The 22663-nt window shown below is 37.5% G+C and overlaps 1 long non-coding RNA gene across 1 annotated transcript in view; it reads right to left on the bottom strand.

Moving 5' to 3' along the window:
- Nucleotides 1-1127: 1127 nt before the first annotated feature.
- Nucleotides 1128-22663, bottom strand: part of LOC128635616 (uncharacterized) — a 47200-nt gene continuing 25664 nt past the window's right edge. The window contains exon 3 of the long non-coding RNA XR_008398555.1: nucleotides 1128-1232. This is a non-coding gene — a long non-coding RNA (uncharacterized LOC128635616). The remainder of the gene's footprint in view (nucleotides 1233-22663) is intronic.

Raw genomic sequence — 22663 nt, forward strand, 5'->3', positions numbered from 1 at the left:
GGCGCCAAAAATGACGCCACATCCGGAACGCCGACATCTTTGGCGCAAAATAACGTCAAAAAAATGACGCAACTTCCGGCGACACGCATGACGCCGGAAACGGAAAAGATTTTTTTGCGCCAAAAAAGTCTGCGCCAAGAATGACGCAATAAAATGAAGCATTTTCAGCCCCCGCGAGCCTAACAGCCCACAGGGAAAAAGAGTCAAATTTTTGAAGGTAAGAAAAAATTATTAATTCAAATGCATTATCCCAAATATGAAACTGACTGTCTGAAAAATAAGGAATGTTGAACATTCTGAGTCAAGGCAAATAAATGTTTAAATACATATATTTAGAACTTTATAAACAAAGTGCCCAACCATAGCTTAGAGTGTCACAGAAAATAAGATTTACTTACCCCAGGACACTCATCTACATGTTTGTAGAAAGCCAAACCAGTACTGAAACGAGAATCAGTAGAGGTAATGGTATATATAAGAGTATATCGTCGATCTGAAAAGGGAGGTAAGAGATGAATCTCTACGACCGATAACAGAGAACCTATGAAATAGACCCCGTAGAAGGAGATCACTGCATTCAAATAGGCAATACTCTCCTCACATCCCTCTGACATTCACTGCACGCTGAGTGGAAAACCGGGCTCCAACTTGCTGCGGAGCGCATATCAACGTAGAATCTAGCACAAACTTACTTCACCACCTCCATAGGAGGCAAAGCTTGTAAAACTGAATTGTGGGTGTGGTGAGGGGTGTATTTATAGGCATTTTGAGGTTTGGGAAACTTTGCCCCTCCTGGTAGGAATGTATATCCCATACGTCACTAGCTCATGGACTCTTGCTAATTACATGAAAGAAAATGAATACACGTAACACTTCCCTAAACCAAACACTCTGGATTCAGCAGTTTATTTTCTGTCTAATCAGCAGGATTGACTATAAAAAAGAAGCGTTTACTCATCTCTTGCCTTGTGCACTGCGGTCTGTGAAACAGGAGTCGTAAGGCCTCGACCTCAGCCCATACGCTGGCGATAGGGTTCTAGAGCCTTATTAGTTAGTGGGCAAAAGGTAAGGTCATTTACAGTTACAGAAGTTTTATAAATATGTAAATATGCCTTACTCACCATTGCTGGTATTCATAAGCGCTTCCTCCGTACGTCTTTGGCGCCCTTGTACACACGGCTCCTCCCCTTGCTCAATCTTGGCGACAACTGACGGCTTCTCACCGACACAACCTAGAAGGATGGATCATAGGTGCCAACAATGAGATATTGTTCTCACATAAGGTTAAATCACAGTCTTGTTGTAGACATCTGATAGCAACTACCAAAATAACAGCAGACTTTAAAGGGACATGGAACCCAAAATGTTTCTTTCGAGATTCAGGAAGAGCAGCAATTTAACACAACGTTCCAATTTACTTCTATTATTTAATTAGCTTTGTTCTCTTTGTATCTTTTGTTGAAAAGCATACCTAGGTTGTTTAAAATGTTATGTTCTATCTGAATCATGAAACCTTAATTTTGACTAGACTGCCCCTTTAATGGAAATAGTTTAGCTACAGACGATAATCTGTTTAAGGCAACTGATTACCTGTAACTCAGATTTAAAGGGGCACTGAACACAAATTTTACACTACATGAGTATAAACCTTCATATCTGCAAATAATTTTACAATGAAAACTGCAGCTTTGTTTTGCCAAATGAGTATAGTGTTTTTTGTTCATTCATTTCACCGATTTCCCTGTCCCCCAGAACAAAAGAACCCTCACTAACCAATCACAATCGCTGTTTGCACCTGAGCAGACTGGGGTAGTCTGCCCTCTTGTATTTATTCTTAAATTCAAATATCTTGTATTTGGTTTAGCACTGATTCAACTTAGTTACTATTACAAAGAATTATTTGCCTATCATGATTGTTGGTTCAAAACCGACAATCCATCCTGTGACACCACAGAACCCAAAATGTTTTTCATGATTCAGGTAGAGAATACAATTTTAAACAACAATTTACTTTTTATCTAATTTGCTTCATTCATTAGGTATCCTTTGTTGAATAAAAATCAATGTACAAGGCATCTACGTGCAGCTGTCAATCAGCAGCTACTGCGCCTATCTAGATATGCTTTTCAGCAAAGGATATCAAGAGAATGAAGCAAATTAGATAATAGAAGTAAATTAGAAAGTTATCTAAAATTGCATGTTCTTTCTAAAACATGAAAGTAAAAATTTGGGTTCCATGTCCCTTTAAGGAGGGACGGAGAAGTAAACAAAATTTCACATAAATGGCTTTAAGTATTAACCCAAGCTTCCCTGGGAGAAAGTGAAACACACACTATTTTTAGATGTATTATACAGCAAAAGGCTGCAAAATAAATAGATGTATCTTGTAATAATGAAACCTTTTATGCGTTGTTGAAATGTCACGCTTAATGGTCTGTTCATTTGATGACAGACAAGCTCAGTTTCCCTATATATGATTCCCTTTCAGTACTACGCTACTTATGGAAGTACACACTAAATTAAAGCAACATTTTTATGCAGAAATGACACTGTAATAGTTGTGTTACTGATCCTAACCTCTGCAAAGGGTAAAACATCAGCTAAAGTCTGGTTTGGGAGCAGGAAGCATTGCAGATCCTAAGAGGAACACAGCCAGTGATTGGTGGGTTGTCCGATTGCCGTTCGTGATTGGCTGACTGGCTGTGTCTTTCTCAGGATCTGCAAGGATGCGTTGCTATCAAGTGGGACTTTTTCTGTGTGTTTAATCCATTTGCAGGAATATAATATAGTTTCATAGGCTCCGTAATACAACATTTTGTTTAAGATGAGGAATTAGCAACAAGAGAAGGGCGTCACACTACACTTTTGTGGGATTGTCAACCTGAAAGCCTTAGTTTCAGGAGTGGAGTGGATATTGTGGTATAAAATTGTGTTTCCAATGACTTGTTATACCAGCTGCAGAGTATAAAATTATGAGAAATAGTTTATTTGGCTTTATTTTGTATATTAAATAGCTGTGGTGTTTTTTTTGAAGCCACAAACCATCAAAATTGGCTGAGCTTGCAGTGAAATCAGATTTCCTTGTTTTATCACTTTCTTTACACACACATGCTTCTTTATAATATCTCTGTCTGTATACCGAAGCCCAATATCCAGAGAGAACAATTGACACTTTACAAAATTATAATTAAATGTTACATTATAAAATGAATTTGTACTTTTGATAGTGTAATTTATATTGATAAATAACAGAAAATGTTATAACAATGCAGTGTATTACACTGGCCCCACCTGGCTACTTCATAATGCCTCCCGGGTGGCAAACGTTCTCTAACCTTAGATGCGGTCTTATTGACCATATACCCAAAACTAAAAGAAAACATTATTGCAGAGTGTGGAACAGCGAATGTTAAAATTAGATTTTCTAAAGCACTGGCTTTCATGTCCTTAAACCCCCTAACAGGCTAGATTTTGAGGATATCTGAAATGGTGAAATAATCAGCTAATTAGTAAACATGGTTATTCTCTCATCCAAGGTAATCCTGAAAATCTGGCCTGTGAGGGGAAGTCTGAGGACAGGTTAGAAAACCAGTGCTCTAAAGGTTTATATCCAACACTATCTATCTGAATACCCCAAAAAGCGGATCAACACCTGCGAAAGTGGGAGTTAGGGCAAGTTACAAGCACAGCCTCACGGCACTGCATAGACATCAAAAACGAGCAGGAGTTTTTAAGTCATGATTTTTTTTAAATCTATTTATTTTCTTATATTTTTACCTTTAAACTGCTCCGCCGATAAGCGCAGCACTCCCGCCCGCCATCTTGTCTAATTGATTGACAGATGACGTATCCTAAACCAACTAATCCTTGTTTCCCCCCCGGGGCGTTCAGCCCCTTTGTGTAAACGTCACGGAAACAAGGATTAGTTGGTTTAGGATACGTCATCTGTCAATCAATTAGACAAGATCGCAGGCGGGAGTGCTGCGCTTATCGGCGGAGCAGTTTAAAAGGTAAAAATAAAAGAAAATAAATAGATTTAAAAAAATCTGCTCGTTTTGATGTCTATGCAATGCCGTGAGGCTGTGCTTGTAACTTGCCCTTCACTTTAAGTACAGACTAAGTGCTATTGCATTGTCTTTTTATCATGCAAATCTACTGTATTTACTAGACCATTAAAGTGAAGGTAAAGTTACCTTCATCTCTATCTAGAATATCATTCAATGTTTAAAAATAATATGACTTTCATTTATCATATTTTATATAAATCATTATAAATAAATATATTACCTTTATAATATGATTTATATCCATCCCCAAATTCAACCCGTAAAAAAAAAAAAAAAAATTCCCTTTACATCAACTGATTTTTAGGCTGTTAGGCGGCCGTCAACCGACGTCATCCGCCCCTTTACTCGGGTGCATGAGCCCTTTAAGTTTTCTTAAGATTCTCAACGAAGCACGCTCCAGTTTCACACATGCGTCCTACCACCAGGTAGGAATCCCCACAGACTACATCATCGTCTTGTTACCTGTCTGTATGATCAGAGAGAGGAGCTGCATTTATTGATATCGTTGAAACGTTTCTTAAAAACATTGATCTATTAACTCGGTTTGCCCAATTGTACTATAGATTCTATAGTACAATTGGGCAAACCGAGTTAATAGATCAATGTTTTTAAGAAACGTTTCAATGATAGCCATAAATGCAGCTCCTGCCTCTGATCGTATAGTACTGAATGAATATACCTATTTATTCAATACTATGCTACAAGGCAAATTAGCACATGCGCATTGTAATATAAATCAGAGTAACGCATGCGCAATTGAATCCAGGGTCATGCACGCGCATGAGGCGTAGAGAGCGGGTGGGACCGCTGAAGACGTCACAAAATGCCGAAGAAGGAAGTAGGGCTTGGGAGGAGTCGGGAGACAAATGGTAGGGATTTCAAAATTAATTTTTAAGAAAAATATTTGAATAATCAATAAAAAAAAACAACAACAAAAAAAAACGACTATTATAAGGTGATAGTGAGAAATGGTTAAATTGATTAAATAAAGGATACCTTTACCTTCACTTTAATTAAAAACTAACGCGTTTATGTTTATTTATACATTCAGTTGGGGTCCGATACACATTTTTTTCTAGCATATCATTAGTAAAAAATGATGGAAAGAATGCAGTTTGGAAAACGTCCACAAGATGGCGTGACTGACTTGCAACTGAGAAACAATGTATAGGAGAAAACAGCATGAAATGTGATAGAAAAAGGGAGTCTACTAGATTTATTTTTATTGTTAAAGCCGGATATGAAACAATCTTTTTCTCTTTCATGATTCAGAGCATACAATTGTAAGCAACTTTCTAATTTACTCCTATTATCAATTTCTCTTCGTTTTCTTGCTATCTTTATTTGAAAAAGAAGGCATCTAAGCTAAGGAGCCAGACAATTTTTGGTTCAGACCCTGGACAGCACTTGTTTATTGGTGCTGTCCAATCAGCAAGGACAACCCAGGTTGTGAACCAAAAACAGGCCGGCATCTAAACTTACATTCTTGCTTTTCTAATAAAGATAGCAAGAGAATGAAGAAAAATTGATAATGGGAGTAAATTAGAAAGTTGCTTAAAATTGCTGCTCTATTTGAATCATGAAAGAAAACATTTGGGTTCAGTGTCCCTTTAACCCCTTAGTGACCAGAGCACTTTTCAATTTTCTTACCCTTAAGGACCAGGGCTATTTTTACATTTCTGCTGTGTTTGTGTTTAGCTGTAATTTTCCTCTTACTCATTTACTGTACCCACACATATTATATACTCATTTACTGTACCCACACATATTATATACCGTTTATATACTCATTACTGTACACACACATATTATATACCGTTTATATACTCATTTACTGTACCCACACATATTATATACCGTTTATATACTCATTTACTGTACTCACACATATTATATACCGTTTATATACTCATTTACTGTACCCACACATATTATATACGTTTATATACTCATTTACTGTACCCACACATATTATATACTGTTAATATACTCATTTACTGTACTCACACATATTATATACCGTTTATATACTCATTTACTGTACCCACACATATTATATACCGTTTATATACTCATTTACTGTACCCACAATATTATATACCGTTTATATACTCAGTTACTCTACTTACACATATTATATACCGTTTATATACTCATTTACTGTACTTACACATATTATATACCGTTTATATACTCATTACTGTACACACACATATTATATACCGTTTATATACTCATTTACTGTACCCACACATATTATATACCGTTTATATACTCATTTACTGTACCCACACATATTATATACCGTTTATATACTCATTTACTGTACCCACACATATTATATACTGTTTATATACTCATTTACTGTACCCACACATATTATATACCGTTTATATACTCATTTACTGTACCCACACATATTATATACCGTTTATATACTCATTTACTGTACCCACACATATTATATACCGTTTATATACTCATTACTGTACTCACACATATTATATACCGTTTATATACTCATTTACTGTACTCACACATATTATATACCGTTTATATACTCATTTACTGTACCCACACATATTATATACCGTTTATATACTCATTTACTGTACTTACACATATTATATACCGTTTATATACTCATTTACTGTACTTACACATATTATATACCGTTTATATACTCATTTACTGTACTCACACATATTATATACTGTTTATATACTCATTTACTGTACCCACACATATTATATACCGTTTATATACTCATTTACTGTACCCACACATATTATATACCGTTTATATACTCATTTACTGTACCCGCACATATTATATACCGTTTATATACTCATTTACTGTACCCACACATATTATATACCGTTTATATACTCATTTACTGTACTTACACATATTATATACCGTTTATATACTCATATACTGTACACACACATATTATATACCGTTTATATACTCATTTACTGTACCCACACATATTATATACCGTTTATATACTCATTTACTGTACCCACACATATTATATACCGTTTATATACTCATTCACTGTACCCACACATATTATATACCGTTTATATACTAATTTACTGTACACACACATATTATATACCGTTTATATACTCATTTACTGTACTTACACATATTATATACCGTTTATATACTAATTTACTGTACACACACATATTATATACCGTTTATATACTAATTTACTGTACACACACATATTATATACCGTTTATATACTCATTTACTGTACTTACACATATTATATACCGTTTATATACTCATTTACTGTACCCACACATATTATATACCGTTTATATACTCATTTACTGTACCCACACATATTATATACCGTTTATATACTCATTTACTGTACCCACACATATTATATACCGTTTATATACTCATTTACTGTACTCACACATATTATATACCGTTTATATACTCATTTACTGTACCCACACATATTATATACCGTTTATATACTCATTTACTGTACTCACACATATTATATACCGTTTATATACTCATTTACTGTACCCACACATATTATATACCGTTTATATACTCATTTACTGTACCCACACATATTATATACCGTTTATATACTCATTTACTGTACCCACACATATTATATACCGTTTATATACTCATTTACTGTACCCACACATATTATATACCGTTTATATACTCATTTACTGTACCCACACATATTATATACCGTTTATATACTCATTTACTGTACCCACACATATTATATACCATTTATATACTCATTTACTGTACCCACACATATTATATACCGTTTATATACTCATTTACTGTACTTACACATATTATATACCGTTTATATACTCATTTACTGTACCCACACATATTATATACCGTTTATATACTCATTTACTGTACCCACACATATTATATACCGTTTATATACTCATTTACTGTACCCACACATATTATATACCGTTTATATACTCATTTACTGTACCCACACATATTATATACCGTTTATATACTCATTTACTGTACCCACACATATTATATACCGTTTATATACTCATTTACTGTACCCACACATATTATATACCGTTTATATACTCATTTACTGTACCCACACATATTATATACTCATTTACTGTACCCACACATATTATATACCGTTTATATACTCATTACTGTACTCACACATATTATATACCGTTTATATACTCATTTACTGTACACACACATATTATATACTGTTTATATACTCATTTACTGTACCCACACATATTATATACCGTTTATATACTCATTTACTGTACCCACACATATTATATACCGTTTATATACTCATTTACTGTACTTACACATATTATATACCGTTTATATACTCATTTACTGTACCCACACATATTATATACCGTTTATATACTCATTTACTGTACCCACACATATTATATACCGTTTATATACTCATTTACTGTACTCACACATATTATATACCGTTTATATACTCATTTACTGTAGTCACACATATTATATACCGTTTATATACTCATTTACTGTACCCACACATATTATATACCATTTATATACTCATTTACTGTACCCACACATATTATATACCGTTTATATACTCATTTACTGTACACACACATATTATATACCGTTTATATACTCATTTACTGTACACACACATATTATATACCGTTTATATACTCATTTACTGTACCCACACATATTATATACTGTTTATATACTCATTTACTGTACTCACACATATTATATACCGTTTATATACTCATTTACTGTACCCACACATATTATATACCGTTTATATACTCATTTACTGTACCCACACATATTATATACCGTTTATATACTCATTTACTGTACTTACACATATTATATACCGTTTATATACTCATTTACTGTACCCACACATATTATATACTGTTTATATACTCATTTACTGTACTCACACATATTATATACCGTTTATATACTCATTTACTGTACCCACACATATTATATACTGTTTATATACTCATTTACTGTACTCACACATATTATATACCGTTTATATACTCATTTACTGTACCCACACATATTATATACCGTTTATATACTCATTTACTGTACCCACACATATTATATACCGTTTATATACTCATTTACTGTACTTACACATATTATATACCGTTTATATACTCATTTACTGTACCCACACATATTATATACTGTTTATATACTCATTTACTGTACTCACACATATTATATACCGTTTATATACTCATTTACTGTACCCACACATATTATATACTGTTTATATACTCATTTACTGTACCCACACATATTATATACCATTTTTCTCACCATTAAATGGACTTTCTAAAGATACCATTATTTTCATCATATCTATTATTATAAAAAAAATGACCCCCAAAATCTGTTACACATCTACAACCACCAAAAACCACCCATGCTAAATAGTTTAAGTTTTGTCCTGAGTTTAGAAATACCCAATATTAACATGTTCTTTGCAAGTTATAGGGCAATAAATACAAGTAGAACTTTGCTATTTCCAAACCATTTTTTTTTTCCAAAATTAGCGCTAGTTACATTGGAACCCTGATATCTGTCAGGAATACCTGAATATGATATCTGTCAGGAATCCCTGAATATCCCTTGACATGTATATATATTTTTTTAGAAGACAACCCAAAGTATTGATCTAGGCCCATTTTTGGTATATTTCATGACACCATTTCACCGCCAAATGCGATCAAATAAAAAAAATTGTTCACTTTTTCACAAACTTTAGGTTTCTCACTGAAATTATTTACAAACATCTTGTGCAATTATGGCATAAATGGTTGTAAATGATTCTCTGGGATCCCCTTTGTTCAGAAATAGCAGACATATATGGCTTTGGCGTTGCTTTTTGGTAATTAGCAGGCCGCCAAATGCCGCTGCACACAACACTTGTATTATGCCCAGCAGCGAAGGGGTTAAGTAGGAAGCTTGTAGGGTTAATTTTAGCTTTAGTGTAGAGATCAGCCTCCCACCCCCTGATCCCTCCCAAACAGCTCTCTTCCCTCCCCCACAATTGTTCCCACCATCTTAAAGGGACAGTATACACTCATTTACATATAACTGCATGTAATAGACACTACTATAAAGAATAAGATGCACAGATACTGATATAAAAATCCAGTATAAAACTGTTTAAAAACTTACTTAGAAGCTGTCAGTTTGGCTCTGTTGAAAAGGTAGCTGGAAAGCCCACTGCAAGTGGCAAATAAGACACTCCCCCCCTCCCCCTTCTTTTGCATATGAAAAGACCCTTTACACAAACAGCAGCAAACTGGAGAAGGTAGCTGACAGTATTCACATAAAACTTTGGGGCTTGGTTAGGAGACTGAAAATCAGAGCAATGTTATTTAAAAATAAGCAAAACTATACATTTATTTTTTTTAAAAAAACTTTATGGGCTATATAAATAGATCATCTACAAAACATTTATGCAAAGAAAAAATGAGTGTATAATGTCCCTTTAAGTTAATGTTACACTTTAGACTTTTTTTTTTTTATTTATTTATTTTAAAAATTTAAATTCTTCCTTGAAAGATCCCCCAACAGCTCTCTAATTCTCCCCCTCTACCTACAGGGAGTGCAGAATTATTAGGCAAGTTGTATTTTTGAGGATTAATTTTATTATTGAACAACAACCATGTTCTCAATGAACCCAAAAAACTCATTAATATCAAAGCTGAATATTTTTGGAAGTAGTTTTTAGTTTTAGCTATTTTAGGGGGATATCTGTGTGTGCAGGTGACTATTACTGTGCATAATTATTAGGCAACTTAACAAAAAACAAATATATACCCATTTTAATTATTTATTTTTACCAGTGAAACCAATATAACATCTCAACATTCACAAATATACATTTCTGACATTCAAAAACAAAACAAAAACAAATCAGTGACCAATATAGCCACCTTTCTTTGCAAGGACACTCAAAAGCCTGCCATCCATGGATTCTGTCAGTGTTTTGATCTGTTCACCATCAACATTGCGTGCAGCAGCAACCACAGCCTCCCAGACACTGTTCAGAGAGGTGTACTGTTTTCCCTCCTTGTAAATCTCACATTTGATGATGGACCACAGGTTCTCAATGGGGTTCAGATCAGGTGAACAAGGAGGCCATGTCATTAGATTTTCTTCTTTTATACCCTTTCTTGCCAGCCACGCTGTGGAGTACTTGGACGCGTGTGATGGAGCATTGTCCTGCATGAAAATCATGTTTTTCTTGAAGGATGCAGACTTCTTCCTGTACCACTGCTTGAAGAAGGTGTCTTCCAGAAACTGGCAGTAGGACTGGGAGTTGAGCTTGACTCCATCCTCAACCCGAAAAGGCCCCACAAGCTCATCTTTGATGATACCAGCCCAAACCAGTACTCCACCTCCACCTTGCTGGCGTCTGAGTCGGACTGGAGCTCTCTGCCCTTTACCAATCCAGCCACGGGCCCATCCATCTGGCCCATCAAGACTCACTCTCATTTCATCAGTCCATAAAACCTTAGAAAAATCAGTCTTGAGATATTTCTTGGCCCAGTCTTGACGTTTCAGCTTGTGTGTCTTGTTCAGTGGTGGTTTGTCTTTCAGACTTTCTTACCTCGGCCATGTCTCTGAGTATTGCACACCTTGTGCTTTTGGGCACTCCAGTGATGTTGCAGCTCTGAAATATGGCCAAACTGGTGGCAAGTGGCATCTTGGCAGCTGCACGCTTGACTTTTCTCAGTTCATGGGCAGTTATTTTGCGCCTTGGTTTTTCCACACGCTTCTTGTGACCCTGTTGACTATTTTGAATGAAACGCTTGATTGTTCGATGATCACGCTTCAGAAGCTTTGCAATTTAAAGAGTGCTGCATCCCTCTGCAAGATATCTCACTATTTTTTACTTTTCTGAGCCTGTCAAGTCCTTCTTTTGACCCATTTTGCCAAAGGAAAGGAAGTTGCCTAATAATTATGCACACCTGATATAGGGTGTTGATGTCATTAGACCACACCCCTTCTCATTACAGAGATGCACATCACCTAATATGCTTAATTGGTAGTAGGCTTTCGAGCCTATACAGCTTGGAGTAAGACAACATGCATAAAGAGGATGATGTGGTCAAAATACTCATTTGTCTAATAATTCTGCACTCCCTGTATTTGCCGCCATATTTGGTACTGGCAGCTGTCTGCCATTACCCAGTTTGCCATATAATTAGTTTTTTTTTTTTTTTTCTTTTAATAAAAAAAACCCCACAAATTTTTCTGTAGGGTTGCTGCCCCACCTCAATAACCTACCCCCCACCCCCTCCCAGATCCCTTAGATAAGATTTTCTCTCTCCCTCCCTTTACACTTTGTTCCATAGTGTAGCGCACTCACCCCCGTGCACCTCCGCTCCCGTGTGCGACCCTGCACACTCCCGGCGATCCCGCCCCCCTCTGCCGGATATCCTCCAGCGATGGCCGCACCACCCGCCTCCCTGCAATGGCTTCCACCCAGCAACGATCGCACCTTCGCTGGCCGATGCAAAGAGGGCCACAGAGTGGCCCTCTCTGCATCGGTGTGTGAAAAAAAAGGTATTGCAGTGATGCGTCAATATCAAGGCGTCACGGCAACACCTTGAAAGCGGATGGAAGCGATCAGGATCTCTTCCACCACTTGAAACCCCTGACGACGTACAGGGTACGTCGTTGGTCGTTAACAACCGTTTTTTGTAGGACGTACCCTGTACGTCGTCGGTAGTTAAGGGGTTAAGCAACTTTTTAATTTACTCCTATTAAAAGGGGGGGCTCCTAAGCTTACATTCCTGCTTTTTCAAATAAAGATACCAAGAGAACAAAAAAGAAAAATTGATAATAGGAGTAAATTAGAAAGTTGCTTAAAATAGCTGCTCTGACTCATGAAAGAAAAAAATTGGGTTTTATATCCCTTTAAAAAAAAAAAAAAAAAAAAAAAAGATAATCCCTTTACTACCAATCCCACAGCTTTGCATAAGCAAATAATATAATCTTGCACAACAGCCAGACACTGCTAATTCATGTGTGCCATATAGATAATATTGTGCTCACTCCCCTACACTACAACCACACTGCTAATTCAAGTATGCCATAAAGATAACATTGTGCTCTCGCCCGTGCACTAGTTAGACACTGCTTATTCATGTGTGTCATATAGATAACATTGTGCTCTCGCCCGTGCACTACAGTTAGACACTGCTTATTCATGTGTGTCATATAGATAATATTGTGCTCACTCCTGTGCACTACAGTTAGACACTGCTAATTCAGGTGTGCCATATAGATAACATTGTGCTCACTCCCATGCACTACAGTTAGACACTGCTTATTCATGTGTGTCATATAGATAACATTGTGCTCTCTCCCGTGCACTACAGTTAGACACTGCTAATTCATGTGTGTCATATAGATAACATTGTGCTCACTCCCGTGCACTACAGTTAGACACTGCTTATTCATGTGTGTCATATAGATAATATTGTGCTCACTCCTGTGCACTACAGCCACACTGCTAATTCATGTGTGTCATATAGATAATATTGTACTCACTCCCGTGCACTACAGTTAGACACTGCTAATTCATGTGTGTCATATAGATAATATTGTGCTCTCTCCCGTGCACTACAGTTAGACACTGCTAATTCATGTGTGCCATAAAGATAACATTGTGCTCACTCCTGTGCACTACAGTTAGACACTGCTAATTCATGTGTGTCATATAGATAACATTGTGCTCACTCCTGTGCACTACAGTTGGACACTGCTAATTCATGTGTGTCATATAGATAATATTGTGCTCACTCCTGTGCACTACAGCCAGACACTGCTAATTCAGGTGTGCCATAAAGATAACATTGTGCTCTCTCCTGTGCACTACAGTTAGACACTGCTAATTCATGTGTGTCATATAGATAACATTGTGCTCTCTCCTGTGCACTACAGTTAGACACTGCTAATTCATGTGTGTCATATAGATAATATTGTGCTCTCGCCCGTGCACTACAGTTAGACACTGCTTATTCATGTGTGCCATATAGATAATATTGTGCTCTCTCCCGTGCACTACAGTTAGACACTGCTAATTCATGTGTGTCATATAGATAATATTGTGCTCTCTCCCGTGCACTACAGTTAGACACTGCTTATTCATGTGTGCCATATAGATAATATTGTGCTCACTCCTATGCACTACAGTTAGACACTGCTAATTCATGTGTGCCATAAAGATAATATTGTACTCACTCCTATGCACTACAGTTAGACACTGCTTATTCATGTGTGCCATATAGATAATATTGTGCTCACTCCTATGCACTACAGTTAGACACTGCTAATTCATGTGTGCCATATAGATAATATTGTGCTCTCTCCCGTGCACTACAGTTAGACACTGCTTATTCATGTGTGTCATATAGATATTGTACTCACTCCTATGCACTACAGTTAGACAATGCTAATTCATGTGTGCCATATAGATAATATTGTACTCACTCCTATACACTAGTTAGACACTGCTAATTCATGTGTGTCATATAGATAACATTGTGCTCACTCCTGTGCACTACAGTTAGACACTGCTAATTCATGTGTGTCATATAGATAATATTGTGCTCTCTCCCGTGCACTACAGTTAGACACTGCTAATTCAGGTGTGCCATATAGATAATATTGTGCTCTCTCCCGTGCACTACAGTTAGACACTGCTAATTCATGTGTGCCATATAGATAATATTGTGCTCACTCCTGTGCACTACAGTTAGACACTGCTAATTCATGTGTGTCATATAGATAATATTGTGCTCTCTCCCGTGCACTACAGTTAGACACTGCTTATTCATGTGTGTCATATAGATAATATTGTGCTCTCTCCCGTGCACTACAGTTAGACACTGCTTATTCATGTGTGCCATATAGATAACATTGTACTCACTCCTGTGCACTACAGTTAGACACTGCTAATTCATGTGTGTCATATAGATAATATTGTGCTCTCTCCCGTGCACTACAGTTAGACACTGCTTATTCATGTGTGCCATATAGATAACATTGTACTCACTCCTGTGCACTACAGTTAGACACTGCTAATTCATGTGTGTCATATAGATAATATTGTGCTCTCTCCCGTGCACTACAGTTAGACACTGCTTATTCATGTGTGCCATATAGATAACATTGTACTCACTCCTGTGCACTACAGTTAGACACTGCTAATTCATGTGTGTCATATAGATAACATTGTACTCACTCCTGTGCACTACAGTTAGACACTGCTAATTCATGTGTGCCATATAGATAACATTGTGCTCTCTCCCGTGCACTACAGTTAGACACTGCTAATTCATGTGTGTCATATAGATAACATTGTGCTCTCTCCCGTGCACTACAGTTAGACACTGCTAATTCAGGTGTGTCATATAGATAACATTGTGCTCTCTCCCGTGCACTACAGTTAGACACTGCTAATTCATGTGTGCCATATAGATAATATTGTGCTCACTCCCGTGCACTACAGTTAGACACTGCTTATTCATGTGTGTCATATAGATAACATTGTGCTCTGTCCCGTGCACTACAGTTAGACACTGCTAATTCAGGTGTGCCATATAGATAATATTGTGCTCACTCCCGTGCACTACAGTTAGACACTGCTAATTCATGTGTGTCATATACATAACATTGTGCTCTCTCCCGTGCACTACAGTTAGACACTGCTAATTCAGGTGTGTCATATAGATAACATTGTGCTCTCTCCCGTGCACTACAGTTAGACACTGCTAATTCATGTGTGCCATATAGATAACATTGTGCTCTGTCCCGTGCACTACAGTTAGACACTGCTAATTCAGGTGTGCCATATAGATAATATTGTGCTCACTCCCGTGCACTACAGTTAGACACTGCTTATTCATGTGTGTCATATAGATAACATTGTGCTCTGTCCCGTGCACTACAGTTAGACACTGCTAATTCAGGTGTGCCATATAGATAATATTGTGCTCACTCCCGTGCACTACAGTTAGACACTGCTAATTCATGTGTGTCATATACATAACATTGTGCTCTCTCCCGTGCACTACAGTTAGACACTGCTAATTCATGTGTGCCATATAGATAATATTGTGCTCACTCCCGTGCACTACAGTTAGACACTGCTTATTCATGTGTGTCATATAGATAACATTGTGCTCTGTCCCGTGCACTACAGTTAGACACTGCTAATTCAGGTGTGCCATATAGATAATATTGTGCTCACTCCTGTGACACTGCTAATTCAGGTGTGCCATAAAGATAACATTGTGCTCTCTCCCGTGCACTACAGTTAGACACCGCTAATTCATGTGTGTCATATAGATAATATTGTGCTCACTCCTGTGTACTACAGTTAGACATTGCTTATTCATGTGTGTCATATAGATAATATTGTGCTCTCTCCCGTGCACTACAGTTAGACAATGCTAATTCATGTGTGTCATATAGATAACATTGTGCTCACTCCTGTGCACTAGTTAGACACTGCTTATTCATGTGTGTCATATAGATAACATTGTGCTCACTCCTATGCACTACAGTTAGACATTGCTTATTCATGTGTGTCATATAGATAATATTGTGCTCTCTCCCGTGCACTACAGTTAGACACTGCTAATTCATGTGTGTCATATAGATAACATTGTGCTCACTCCTGTGCACTAGTTAGACACTGCTTATTCATGTGTGTCATATAGATAACATTGTGCTCACTCCTATGCACTACAGTTAGACACTGCTAATTCATGTGTGTCATATAGATAATATTGTGCTCTCTCCCGTGTACTACAGTTACACACTGCTTATTCATGTGTATCATATAGATAATATTGTGCTCTCTCCCGTGCACTACAGTTAGACACTGCTTATTCATGTGTGTCATATAGATAATATTGTGCTCTCTCCCGTGCACTACAGTTAGACACTGCTAATTCATGTGTGTCATATAGATAACATTGTACTCACTCCTGTGCACTACAGTTAGACACTGCTAATTCATGTGTGTCATATAGATAACATTGTACTCACTCCTGTGCACTACAGTTAGACACTGCTTATTCAGGTGTGCCATATAGATAATATTGTGCTCTCTCCTATGCACTACAGTTAGACACTGCTAATTCATGTGTGTCATATAGATAACATTGTGCTCTCTCCTGTGCACTACAGTTAGACACTGCTTATTCATGTGAGCCATATAGATAATATTGTGCTCTCTCCCGTGCACTACAGTTAGACACTGCTAATTCAGGTGTGCCATATAGATAATATTGTGCTCACTCCTATGCACTACAGTTAGACACTGCTTATTCATGTGTGCCATATAGATAATATTGTGCTCACTCCCGTGCACTACAGTTAGACACTGCTTATTCATGTGTGCCATATAGATAACATTGTGCTCACTCCTGTGCACTACAGTTAGACACTGCTTATTCACGTGTGTCATATAGATAACATTGTGCTCACTCCTGTGCACTACAGTTAGACACTACTTATTCATGTGTGTCATATAGATAATATTGTGCTCTCTCCCGTGCACTACAGTTAGACCCTGCTTATTCATGTGTGTCATATAGATAATATTGTGCTCTCTCCTGTGCACTACAGTTAGACACTGCTTATTCATGTGTGCCATAAAGATAATATTGTACTCACTCCTATGCACTACAGTTAGACACTGCTTATTCATGTGTGCCATATAGATAATATTGTGCTCTCTCCTGTGCACTACAGTTAGACACTGCTTATTCATGTGTGCCATAAAGATAATATTGGACTCACTCCTATGCACTACAGTTAGACACTGCTTATTCATGTGTGCCATATAGATAACATTGTGCTCTCTCCTGTGCACTACAGTTAGACACTGCTTATTCATGTGTGCCATAAAGATAATATTGTACTCACTCCTATGCACTACAGTTAGACACTGCTTATTCATGTGTGCCATAAAGATAATATTGTACTCACTCCTATGCACTACAGTTAGACACTGCTTATTCATGTGTGCCATATAGATAGCATTGTGCTCACTCCTGTGCACTACAGTTAGACACTACTTATTCATGTGTGTCATATAGATAATATTGTGCTCTCTCCCGTGCACTACAGTTAGACACTGCTTATTCATGTGTGTCATATAGATAATATTGTGCTCTCTCCCGTGCACTACAGTTAGACACTGCTAATTCAGGTGTGTCATATAGATAATATTGTGCTCTCTCCTATGCACTACAGTTAGACACTGCTAATTCATGTGTGCCATAAAGATAATATTGTACTCACTCCTATGCACTACAGTTAGACACTGCTTATTCATGTGTGCCATATAGATAATATTGTGCTCACTCTTATGCACTACAGTTAGACACTGCTAATTCATGTGTGCCATATAGATAATATTGTGCTCACTCCTATGCACTACAGTTAGACACTGCTAATTCATGTGTGCCATATAGATAATATTGTACTCACTCCTATGCACTACAGTTAGACAATGCTAATTCATGTGTGTCATATAGATAACATTGTGCTCTCTCCCGTGCACTACAGTTAGACACTGCTAATTCATGTGTGTCATATAGATAACATTGTGCTCACTCCTGTGCACTACAGTTAGACACTGCTAATTCATGTGTGTCATATAGATAATATTGTGCTCTCTCCCGTGCACTACAGTTAGACATTGCTAATTCAGGTGTGCCATATAGATAATATTGTGCTCTCTCCCGTGCACTACAGTTAGACACTGCTTATTCATGTGTGCCATATAGATAATATTGTGCTCACTCCTGTGCACTACAGTTAGACACTGCTAATTCATGTGTGTCATATAGATAATATTGTGCTCTCTCCCGTGCACTGCAGTTAGACACTGCTTATTCATGTGTGCCATATAGATAACATTGTACTCACTCCTGTGCACTACAGTTAGACACTGCTAATTCATGTGTGTCATATAGATAATATTGTACTCACTCCTATACACTACAGCCAGACACTGCTAATTCATGTGTGCCATATAGATAATATTGTGCTCTCTCCTGTGCACTAGTTAGACACTGCTAATTCATGTGTGCCATATAGATAATATTGTGCTCACTCCTGTGCACTAGTTAGACACTGCTAATTCATGTGTGCCATATAGATAACATTGTGCTCTCTCCCGTGCACTACAGTTAGACACTGCTAATTCAGGTGTGTCATATAGATAACATTGTGCTCTCTCCCGTGCACTACAGTTAGACACTGCTAATTCATGTGTGCCATATAGATAATATTGTGCTCACTCCCGTGCACTACAGTTAGACACTGCTTATTCATGTGTGCCATATAGATAATATTGTGCTCTCTCCCGTGCACTACAGTTAGACACTGCTTATTCATGTGTGTCATATAGATAACATTGTGCTCTGTCCCGTGCACTACAGTTAGACACTGCTAATTCAGGTGTGCCATATAGATAATATTGTGCTCACTCCTGTGACACTGCTAATTCAGGTGTGCCATAAAGATAACATTGTGCTCTCTCCCGTGCACTACAACCACACTGCTAATTCATGTGTGCCATATAGATAATATTGTACTCACTCCCGTGCACTACAGTTAGACACCGCTAATTCATGTGTGTCATATAGATAATATTGTGCTCTCTCCCGTGCACTACAGTTAGACCCTGCTAATTCATGTGTGTCATATAGATAACATTGTGCTCTCTCCCGTGCACTACAGTTAGACACTGCTTATTCATGTGTGTCATATAGATAATATTGTGCTCTCTCCTGTGCACTACAACCACACTGCTAATTCATGTGTGCCATATAGATAATATTGTACTCACTCCCGTGCACTACAGTTAGACACTGCTTATTCATGTGTGTCATATAGATAATATTGTGCTCTCTCCCGTGCACTACAGTTAGACATTGCTTATTCATGTGTGTCATATAGATAATATTGTGCTCTCTCCCGTGCACTACAGTTAGACACTGCTAATTCATGTGTGTCATATAGATAACATTGTGCTCACTCCTATGCACTACAGTTAGACACTGCTAATTCATGTGTGTCATATAGATAACATTGTGCTCTCTCCCGTGCACTACAGTTAGACACTGCTTATTCATGTGTGTCATATAGATAATATTGTGCTCACTCCTGTGCACTACAGTTAGACACTGCTAATTCATGTGTGTCATATAGATAACATTGTACTCACTCCTGTGCACTACAGTTAGACACTGCTAATTCATGTGTGTCATATAGATAACATTGTACTCACTCCTGTGCACTACAGTTAGACACTGCTAATTCATGTGTGTCATATAGATAACATTGTGCTCTCTCCTGTGCACTACAGTTAGACACTGCTTATTCATGTGTGCCATATAGATAATATTGTGCTCTCTCCCGTGCACTACAGTTAGACACTGCTAATTCAGGTGTGCCATATAGATAATATTGTGCTCACTCCTATGCACTACAGTTAGACACTGCTTATTCATGTGTGCCATATAGATAATATTGTGCTCACTCCCGTGCACTACAGTTAGACACTGCTTATTCATGTGTGCCATATAGATAACATTGTGCTCACTCCTGTGCACTACAGTTAGACACTGCTTATTCACGTGTGTCATATAGATAACATTGTGCTCACTCCTGTGCACTACAGTTAGACACTACTTATTCATGTGTGTCATATAGATAATATTGTGCTCTCTCCCGTGCACTACAGTTAGACCCTGCTTATTCATGTGTGTCATATAGATAATATTGTGCTCTCTCCTGTGCACTACAGTTAGACACTGCTTATTCATGTGTGTCATATAGATAACATTGTGCTCACTCCTGTGCACTACAGTTAGACACTGCTTATTCATGTGTGTCATATAGATAATATTGTGCTCTCTCCCGTGCACTACAGTTAGACCCTGCTTATTCATGTGTGTCATATAGATAATATTGTGCTCTCTCCCGTGCACTACAGTTAGACACTGCTTATTCATGTGTGTCATATAGATAACATTGTGCTCTCTCCCGTGCACTACAGTTAGACACTGCTAATTCATGTGTGTCATATAGATAATATTGTGCTCACTCCTGTGCACTACAGTTAGACACTGCTAATTCAGGTGTGTCATATAGATAATATTGTGCTCACTCCTGTGCACTACAGTTAGACACTGCTAATTCATGTGTGTCATATAGATAATATTGTGCTCACTCCTGTGCACTAGTTAGACACTGCTAATTCAGGTGTGTCATATAGATAATATTGTGCTCTCTCCCGTGTACTACAGTTACACACTGCTTATTCATGTGTATCATATAGATAATATTGTGCTCTCTCCCGTGCACTACAGTTAGACACTGCTTATTCATGTGTGTCATATAGATAACATTGTGCTCTCTCCCGTGCACTACAGTTAGACACTGCTAATTCATGTGTGTCATATAGATAACATTGTGCTCTCTCCTGTGGAGAATTATAATGGTTATAAAAGAACCAGCACTGATTGGCTAAAATGCAAGTTTGTAGAATAGAACTGAGATAAGGCGTAATCTGCAGGAGCTAAGAAACCATTTTCAAGTAGACTGTCCCTTTAACCAATGAGTCAAATCCCTATTGTGCACCACAACGCAATTTAAACCCTTGGTTCTCCAAAAGACACAGAGAAATCATTTGACTCTCACCTCCAAGAGTCCGGTCCGCGGCCCACAATACGCTGCTTCCAACAGCATCGCGTGCGGGCAGTAAAAGGAGAGAGAAGAGAAAGACCGCTCTGAACGTGACTACACCAGGAGACAGGTGAGACTGCTGTACCGGTGCACACCACAAAAGGGGATCTCTTGACCAATGAGGAGTCAGGGCCTATTCCTGGTATTGACTCGCTATTTGATGAGCTCTGGGTTATGGCTAATCCCTTTGATATCAGCGACTGCTGCGGTATACTGAGAAGCAATCTGCTTAAGTCTTTCAGGCATAAAAGGGGTTAATGGAATTTGTATACCGGACACAATATTACCTGTAACGGTGCTGTTACTATGAAGGTAACACAACATTATAGGCTGGGCCTAGGGCAGCACAGAACCTAAACAAGCCGCACTTACCTAGCGAGTGGAGCGTCTGGTAATTCTCCATCATCACATCCTTATAAAGTTCCTTCTGACCCTCCTGTAAATATTCCCACTCCTCCTCCGAAAAGTAAACAGCCACATCCTCAAACTCAACTTGTTCCTTAAAGTGAACGTACAACCAATCAGTGAAACACAAAACATGAAATGTAGGATTTGGTAAATAAACTTGTATATAACCAACAATAAGCTATAAAATAAATAACTTTACAAGTGATGCACTGATGGTCAACAGTTAGAAATGGGAAATGCAGGTTTCAATTCCAGATCATCTATTTATAGTTTTTGCATTTGTTTTATATTCCAGATCCTCTATTGGTATTTTTTGTACATATTCCTGACCC

Source organism: Bombina bombina, chromosome 7, assembly GCF_027579735.1.
Source record: "Bombina bombina isolate aBomBom1 chromosome 7, aBomBom1.pri, whole genome shotgun sequence".
NCBI lineage: Eukaryota > Metazoa > Chordata > Amphibia > Anura > Bombinatoridae > Bombina > Bombina bombina.